The 9,229-nt window shown below is 39.4% G+C and overlaps 2 long non-coding RNA genes across 2 annotated transcripts; one reads left to right on the top strand and one right to left on the bottom strand.

The window, feature by feature from the left end:
* Nucleotides 1–3,428: 3,428 nt before the first annotated feature.
* LOC139028840 (uncharacterized) lies at nt 3,429–3,855 on the bottom strand. Its single transcript, XR_011481078.1, has 3 exons — nt 3,746–3,855; nt 3,598–3,622; nt 3,429–3,520 (listed from the first exon to the last, which is right to left on the bottom strand). It is a non-coding gene; the product is annotated as an uncharacterized lncRNA (long non-coding RNA).
* Nucleotides 3,856–8,571: 4,716 nt separating this feature from the next.
* On the top strand, nt 8,572–9,169 carry LOC111974144 (uncharacterized). Its single transcript, XR_002896404.2, has 3 exons — nt 8,572–8,637; nt 8,722–8,799; nt 8,929–9,169. It is a non-coding gene; the product is annotated as an uncharacterized lncRNA (long non-coding RNA).
* Nucleotides 9,170–9,229: the final 60 nt, after the last annotated feature.

The raw sequence follows: 9,229 nt of genomic DNA, 5'->3' as shown, positions 1-9,229 counted from the left end.
CTGGCAAAGGTAGCCAAGTTCCTGGATAGAGAGACTATGAGGACCCTGGCAACATCTCTGATACAGGGCCACTATGACTATGCTTGTATCTCATGGTTCAGTGGCATAACAAAAAATCTGAAGGACAAACTTCAAATGGCCCAAAACAAACTAATGAGAATTGTATTCAAGCTCAGCCATAGGGACYCACGTTGGTCCTGATCATTTCAGGGAACTGAACTGGCTTCCAGTTGATCTGGTGYTGGTGCAGATTAAACTGTTGATGGTTTTTAAAGTGATACATGACCTTTCCCCCAGTTACCTGTCTGGTTATTTTAATGTCATTACAGACTCTCATAGCATCACACCAGAGCCAGTGTTGCGAATACGAGACCACAGCTCTATAGGAGCATGGCTGGAAAAAGCTCTTTCCTTAACACTGGTGCAGAGGAATGGAATGGTGTACCAAACCATATAAAATCTATCAATACACTAAGGAGTTTTATGATAAATCTTAAGAAATGGTTTACGTGCAAAATGCTTTAAAACTGTGCAAGTATAATTGTTTCAATGAACGTTACTTGGTAATCTATTTGATTCCTTTTACGGGTTCCTCTCTATTCATGAGATGTATTTTAGATGTATTTTGTTTTCATGTTATCTTGTGTACACTGTATTTTTGTTTTATTGTATATTCAAGAGGACCACAATGGGGATACGTTTTTAAACTTGTTTGTGTCATCCTCGTTGATGGTTCTACTGTGTTTAAAATGTTGAAATAAATAAGAATAGTTACAGAACTTACCATAGTGGAGGTTGGAGAGTAGGAGAAGTAGTATTCCCTGTTTGGAGAAGCAGGAGATGGGACCACCAGACATCTCTGTAAGGTGTTTACTGTTTTCTCTGGCTGTATGTCCTTATCTATCACTGTCACTGGTAGCTAGCAGTTGACTAACCAAAACACACAGAGAAGATAGAGTAGAGGTGAAGAAAGATAAGAGACTTGCTTTTGAGGGCTGCTGTTCTATTTAATTGTTACTGAGTGTTAGTTGAAAAGGAAGTCACATTCTATTGTTGCTCTCTGAAAATACCCCTTCACTCAGCTTGAGCGTTAGACTATGAGGTGTGGGTGTGTTTGCGGTCTGGTGGTGGTTTTGGAGCCTGTGTTTTCTAGCTGCTGCTGGTTGAATGGCCATGGTGTTCACAGATACCGGTAGCTTTCTTACTTTATGAGCAGACCACTCAATCTTTCAGAGAAATAGGGAGATAGAGCGCTCGGGATTAAAGAGAGAAAGACAGAACGATATAGAGACAGAGACAGCGAGATAGAAAGACAAACCGGGGGGAGAGAGCAAAAATGTCACAAGTGTCTGTGCAATTTCATCTTGGCTTCATATGCCTGCAGAGAAGCTGATTCAACTATTTCACATTCTCATAGTCAGTGTGGCTGAGGGACATGAAACACTTTTTGAGAGGAAGTACACAGTACTAACCAGCTCCTCAGAACTGCAGCAGAGTATATCACATCATTAAACTGAGAAAAACTTTTCTTTTCAGGCACACTTTCCCCCTAAAGTCGTTCTGAACATCTCAATGGTCTTCAGCTGATGGGGTACGGCTTTTGAACTTTGCTCATGGGGCATTTATGTTATATTCTTTCAAGATTCAATGGGTACATATGATAAGTCCAAAAATATATTTAGCAATAGCAGAATGTCCCTTTAAATCACACATTGTGGAGCATAATATCTATACTAGTTAAAGGAGGTTTGACCAAATTAGGTTGTATGGAAAAGTTGAGACAATATCCATTTACTGTAAGAAAGTACTCATGCCATCTGGTGGGTAAAAGACAGTTTATTAATTAAGAAAGTACAATGCTAAGATATTGTAAAAGTACAGGCAATTAGAATAAAACATGAATAATACTTGAATAATACAATATTTTGGTAATTCATATACATATGTTATTTTATCATCTGAACGACAGACATAACAAATCAAATATAATACAATTTAATACATTAAAACAAAACAATATAATTCAATACACAACAAGTAGACATTTTCTGTAGCTGCAGATAAGATCCATCATTATTACACCATATAATTAAACAAAGCTGTTACAGTAATACACTATTAAACCTTAAATAAATATATTTGTTGGTAAATAAATCAATTAAAAAATGTTTAGTATCATATTAATTATCAATCACATATGGCTATTAGTCTTACCTGGGGCTGTGACTGGCTTCAGTTGAGAATAGACTGAATCTGRCTCAGGTGGGGTTGATGTTTCTGTAAGGAGTGAGGATAAAACATCAGAATAATATAACAGTTATAAACAGAATATTATGCAGCTAGTCAATATGGGGTCAGATGTGTGAGGGTATGATAGGGGGAATATTGATGGAGGGATGTCCAGTCTTACCTTTCTTCTTCTTGGCTTTGGCCTTCTGTTTATGGTCAACCTCAGCATAGGTCACATCAACAGGTCCGGTTGCTGATGAAATTGACATTTCCAGTCAGCAAATTAAGGAAGTAGCTTATTGAATATTCTGCATCTTTTTTGAAACTCCAAAATCACACATTTAGATTTCACTGACTGCCAACCTGTAGAATGGTTCTCACCTCTGGTCTTCCCCATCTTGACCTGATGAGGTGGAGAAAATTTGTATGTTTTTATCAAATGTGATGAGTAAAAAACACTGCTGCATTTTGTATGAATTTGTGACAGTTGAGAGTTACTTTTCTTTTTCTTGTCCAACTTTTTGAGTTGAATCTGGGCGTACATCACATCACTTGGTCCAGCAGTAGCAGCACCAGCGTCTGAAATATACCGGTAATACACTAATATCTCTACTTACTGTTAGTATGCTTGTGATATTAAATATATGAAGAATAACAGCAACAACAACTCTACACTGTATTCATGCTAAATTTAATATACAGGTAGCCTAGTGTTTAGTAACCGAAAGGTTGCTGGGCCAGTAACCGAAAGGTTGCTGGATCGAATCCCCGAGCTGACAAGGGAAAAATCTGTCATTCTGCAACTGAGCAAGGCAGTTAACCCACTGTTCCCCAGGCCCCGAAGACGTGGATGTCAAATAAGGCAGCCCCCCCGCACCTCTCTGATTCAGAGGGGATGGGTTAAATGCAGAAGACACATTTCATTTGAAGGTATTCAGTTGTACAACTGACTAGGTATCCCCCTTTCCCTTTCCCAGTACCATTGTCATTACTGTCTGAGGGCGTGATCGTATCATAGATGTTAGCGCCACCTGTTGGTCAAAGAAGAGAGAGAGAAAGATTAAAAAGTTGGTTTTCCCTCAGCTTGCCTAGGGACATAGAGTACGGTAACATCTATATAAAGTGAATGGTGAAAAGTCAGTATGTGAAGTTACGGAGAGGAGAGTGACAGTGGTCTGGGATGAGAGACTGACCATATTGCAGACGTGTATACCCAGCATCAGGAGCCCGGCCCTGGATAGATCCTTGGTCCTGTTGGGGGTCCAGGTTGGTCCTCTGGGGCTGGGGGGGCCTACAGGGAGAGAGATAGTCATGAAACACACAGATTAGATTTTACTGTATGAAAAGTTGAAAGACAGGTGTACTCACCAGAATATTCTGTTGCAACAGGAACCTGTAATGAGAAATGCATAATATTATACTGTATCAATTCGTTACTGTTTTAAACATTTGTAATTAGACATTTTTCTCCTAAACATGAACTAAAAAGATAAATGTGAATTGATAAAAGTCTCACCTCCAGCTTTTTTATATCGACACAGCAGTACCAGGAAAATGGCCAGTAGAACACCAGCAACAACCAGGCCCACAACCACTCCTACTAGGACTGATGTAGAGGGTCCAGGAGTTACGTCTGGAGAGAGAACAGCAAATCACTATCAGGTTCTGAGGTAGTTGTAGAAAATAAATAAAGTAGTGGACAAAGCAAAACATTACTACACATTTCTACACAGACACGTACACACACACACAACATCATTCACAGTGATAGTGACAAGATCACTGATAATTGATTATGTGGGTCTGGACTGGATCTCTCCCTGACACCAGTAGAGACCCTGGTCCGACTCAGCAGCGCTACTGATGGTGAAGGTGGCTCCTGTTGTAGTGTGTCTGCCAGACAAGGTCACTACTTTCTTACACGTAACCCAAACCGGCTGCGCGCGTGCGCCATCGTGCACTATCACGCATACATTTTTTTGGTCCCCCTACACCAAACGCGATCACGACACGCAGGTTAAAATATCAAAACAAACTCTGAACCAATTACATTAATTTAGGTATAGGCCGAAAAGCATTAAACATGTATGGCAATTTAGCTAGTTAGCTTGCACTTGCTAGCAAATTTTTCCTATTTAGCTAGCTTGCTGTTGCTAGCTAATTTGTCCTGGGAAATAAACATTGAGTCGTTATTTTACCTGAAATGCACAAGGTCCTCTACTCCGACAATTAATCCACACATAAAATGGTCATCCGAATCGTTTCTAGTCATTTTTCCTCCCAGGCTTTTACATCTTTGAACTTATATGGTTATTGGCATCTCCACTTTCATAGTATTACCACAACAACCAGCAAAACAGTTAGTCTTTCAATCACCCACGTGGGTATAACCAATGAGGAGATGGCACATGGGTACCTGCTTCTTTAAACCAATGAGGAGATGGGAGAGGCAGGACCTGCAGCGCGATATGTCAAAAATAGGAATGACTTCTATTTTTAGCCCTTGGCAACGCAGACGCTCGTTGTCGCGCACGAGCAGTGTTTGTGCAATAATTGAATAACATGTATTTCTAAATGTATTTTGTACCGCTCGCGCACGTGACTTGTCCGGTCTGGTCAGCATGTTAGCATTGTCTTTGTACCATGTATAGCTCCAGCCACTGTCAGATCCCACTGAACATGTCAGAATTACTCTTTCCAGTGTATGCAGGTGTCAGGACTTCCGCCGAAGTTGGTCCATCTCCTTGTTCGGGCGGCGTTTGGCGGTCGACGTCACCCGCTTTCTAGTCACCACCGATCCATGTTTCATTTTCGTTTTGTTTTGTCTTCTTTGTACACACCTGGTTACCATTCCATAATCATGTTCCTTACTTAACCCTCTGGCTTCCCCTTTTGTTTTGTGCGTGATTGTGTTTGTCAGGTGGTTCCGTGTACGTGTTCTGGATTGTTTATATTTATCCTTGTTGGATTATTGTTGATATTGAGTAAAGATCGTGGCTTTACTCATACCTGTGTCCTGTGCCTGACTCCGCTTTATTCCATTCACCTGGAACCCTGACAGCAGGGTTTGGATTTACAGTTAACGTAGTTTCAAGCAGAGCTAAGAAAACAAAGACAGGAATGAAAAATGTGAATAAATTCCTGGTTATTTAAAATCATTTATCTGTTGCAGTTTTGATGAAAGTTGAGTTTACATACTGTAGGGGTATGTTGACTCCATTCAGTTAGAATTTACAGTGTTTACAGTACGGTATTTACATTAACCCTCCTTGGCTCAGAATTCAGAAAGTCCAGATAGTGATTGAAGATAAATAATGAACTCACCAGTGACGTTGATGTGGAGAGATAAAATGAGATATGAATTTTGGGGCGGTCTTGTCCTTGTCCCCTCGCACTGGTTCTGACCAGCCTTGTCAGAGAGAGAGATGGTGGTGGTTTTACTGGTCTGACCTGAAATCTGTTCTTTATTTATTAACCAGTGGTAAGTCCAGCCTGTGAGGTCTGATATGTCACAATGCAGCTTCTATCAGATACAGAGGTACCAAACTCTGGAATTCTTTCTTCACATTGTCAAAACCTCATCATCCCTCAATAACTTCAAGCGAAGACTTGGGATCAGCCTGATGAACCAAACTCCCCAATAATCCCCTTCATGTAGCCTAACTCTCACTCACACACACAAACACATGTACCCACATATAATCATATATGTTTTTTCTTGTTTACTGAATATATTATGTACACTTATAATGAATATGCTTTGTTTAACTGATTGAACACACTTTTTTAAAAACATATATTTGTGGTGTGGTTTTCATATCAGCTATTTTGGGCTTCTAACCTCAATAAATAAAAGATATATTGATAGATAGATAGATATATAGATAGTGTAGGCCTCCCCTCAATTCGTTGCTAAGTTGTCAGGTGGCAAGCCTAGCCAGCTAACCTTAGTTGCTCCCCCCCACACACAGAGTGTAGTTTAATTTTGCTTCACATCATTACATTTTGAAGACATGAATCCATTTTTTTTTTTACTATTTACCTTGTAGTGTGTAGAGTTTGAGACGCTGTGTGAAGAAACAAGMTAAACATCTGGGGWTTCTTATCGCCCCCTTCAGGACAGACCTGTAACTACTCCACTATCTTGTGGAACACAATATAGATACTAAGATGTGATTYGTRASATAGCAACAACATAACCCCTCAGTCTKCTGGGTCTGTCCCCMTATTCCTTCCTCTCTCTATCTCATCATATTAGTTTATATTATATGTTTKTCAGGCTCATGCTACAACCTGATTAAAAGCTGTAGTGACCAACAYCTCCATTTCTCTGCAGTCAGAAAACACAMTGTAACCAAACAACGTCATCATCAGTTGCCACATTTATTGTGCCTATATGACATACTTCATATTCTATGAATGAAACATTTTCTTGTCCAATAAAGGAAATAGTTAGCTAAAAATATTCAAAATACAGAGAAGTACATTAATCATCATCAGCGCAGAGTTGCACATAACTCCATTCTAAGCCTCTGGCAAGTCTTCCGGACCCCTACAGTTCCTGTGGCTGTGACACGAATGGGGCTTTGACAGAATTAGAAAGGTACAGATGCATAAAGAGAAACAGAAAAAATTGCATCTGATGTCATGTTCATCTCTACACAACTTCCTCTTACTGTAAAAGGAATGGACACATCAACACTGTGGTCTTTCTGTTGGTGGAAGAGAGAACTGTAGTATATATCAGAGAAAGAAACTCAATGGATAAAACATAGTTGTACAAAAATTGAAGTCAATATTGTACTTACATACTTGGTCATGTTGACATGTTCAGTACAATCTTTAATGTCACTAAGAGAGGTGTCAAAGGTTTGACGTCATGGCATGTTTATCATTTGGTTTATGTTGTAGCTATTTGGAGGTCAACTGCATGTAGATGTTCTTGAGTTACAGTCTGTCAACTGTTCAAAGTAATAACCCAGGAAAGTATTGATTACAGTGGTAGATTGAATGTAAAAGAGATAAATTAATAAGTGAACTACAGAAAATGTATGCTGCAAGAACATTGTCATTCTTCTCTCTGACAAGGACAGACATCCCTGCACAACTTTTCATGTGTACTCATCAGCCCAGCAACTAGGTTTTCACAGGTTTTTGCATATGATTACAACCAATTCTCTGTGTCTGTCTTTGATCACAGCGGGAAACGGCAGCTTCACACAGTGCCTTCCTTCACAAACCCACACTGCTAAAGAGGAAGAGAGCAAACCATGACCKCTCAACTATGACAAACAAGTGACCTAATGTGAAGTTCCTCAGCCTTTTAATTTCATTCACTGTAAACTGGAAAAAGTCAAACTTAACCAATTGCTTGATTAGCGTTATTATGCAAATTGAGTGGACTTAAAAAGGACAAGAACTTAAGCCAAAGTGTTAGTCTTTAATCAACAAACTCTGCTTGAAGTCAGTTGTATTTGAACTAGCTTGTTGAGTAAAATTCAACATTTATGTTTGCTCAAAACAACTTAAAAACACACCAATCATCATCATTATCGTTATTCCAGCATGATCTCTTCACAGGTTGATTTTCAGAATGGTTTGTTTCATGTATTTGCATGTACTATGACTGGTTGCTTACGCTACACAAACATAGATAACATAAATATTTCTAAACGAATCCAATCTGTTAGTAGTTGGACTTATTTCACACATTACTGTTATGGCTGTTCCAGTTTATNACATGGGAGGGAGAAATGAGATCTACGGGGACATCCCCAGATTCACTTCTCTCTCTCACAACCTGGTCAGTTGGAAAACTGCCTCTGCAACAGTAAAGTGTAGAAATGACACAACCACMCCAGGTACCTAGATATCATAATAATCCCTTCCACACACTTTTCACTGTGCTTATAAGCTTATGTTGTCAAGTAGAATATGCAATGCATGTGATTACATTGGATGTATATGATATAGAGCCATTTAGTCTTTATCATATTGTATAGTCTAATCGTGTGTGTTGTAGAATATGTGACAGGACTGCTGTGGTATACCATCTACATCGGAGAAACAAACAGTGGGAGGTGCTGTGGTGCTGATCCTCACTGTAGCTGTGGCAGTGTGCTACTGCAGGGGCCAAAGTAACACAGGTATGTACAGCTTAGGGGCCTCCACTATACTTAAGGTGACATTTCTGTTGGTTCTAGAAGTATTCTTCAGCTGATATGATTTTTGGGGGATTTGCTGGAAATTAGAAAAAGAGTGAGACCCCTCATTAATTCCTGGGTATGTTTGTTGATATCCTGTAATAAATGTATCTGATTGGTTGATATTTTGTTCTTATTAAACACAGCAGATCAAACTGATAACGCAATATATGCTGATATTATAGACAACACAATAATTAAAGATGTAAGTATGCATTGACGTTATTATGTATCTGAGTGTGTGGAAGCTGTATGTACTGTATTATAATGGGCTGTATTTTGATTCCAGACAAGATCAAACAGTCAGGTAAACCCAATATCCATCTATGAGACTGTCAATGATCTGGTTATCCCAAGATTGAACAAGGTAAGATATAAATGGTCATAATGGTAAAATGTCTGTGATTGAATGGAAGACTATGTAGTCTACTTTGAGAATAGTCTATACCTTTCTTGATGCTGAAACAGTTTCTTCTTGATTATCTGTCACATGTAGCCACAGACTCTGTATGACAAGATCGCATTTGGACGCCCAGAAGGCCCCCCTTGTCCCTACCAGAAAGTACTGTGAGCTGAACAGGATGTGGTCATAGGCTGGGCCTACCATAGATTTAGAACCCTCTGCATCTTACACGTGTATATTCTGTAGATAGGCCTAATGTTCCTGTAAAATTTCATCACAACCTACACTATTTGCTTTATTTCCTTCTCCCTTTGATGATTCTCATATACAGTGATCCCTCGCCACTTCGCGGTTCACTTATCGCGGATTCGCTATTTCGCGGATTTTCATAATG

Source organism: Salvelinus sp. IW2-2015, linkage group LG15 (assembly GCF_002910315.2).
Source record: "Salvelinus sp. IW2-2015 linkage group LG15, ASM291031v2, whole genome shotgun sequence".
NCBI lineage: Eukaryota > Metazoa > Chordata > Actinopteri > Salmoniformes > Salmonidae > Salvelinus > Salvelinus sp. IW2-2015.
This window is presented reverse-complemented; position numbering and strand designations above follow the sequence as displayed.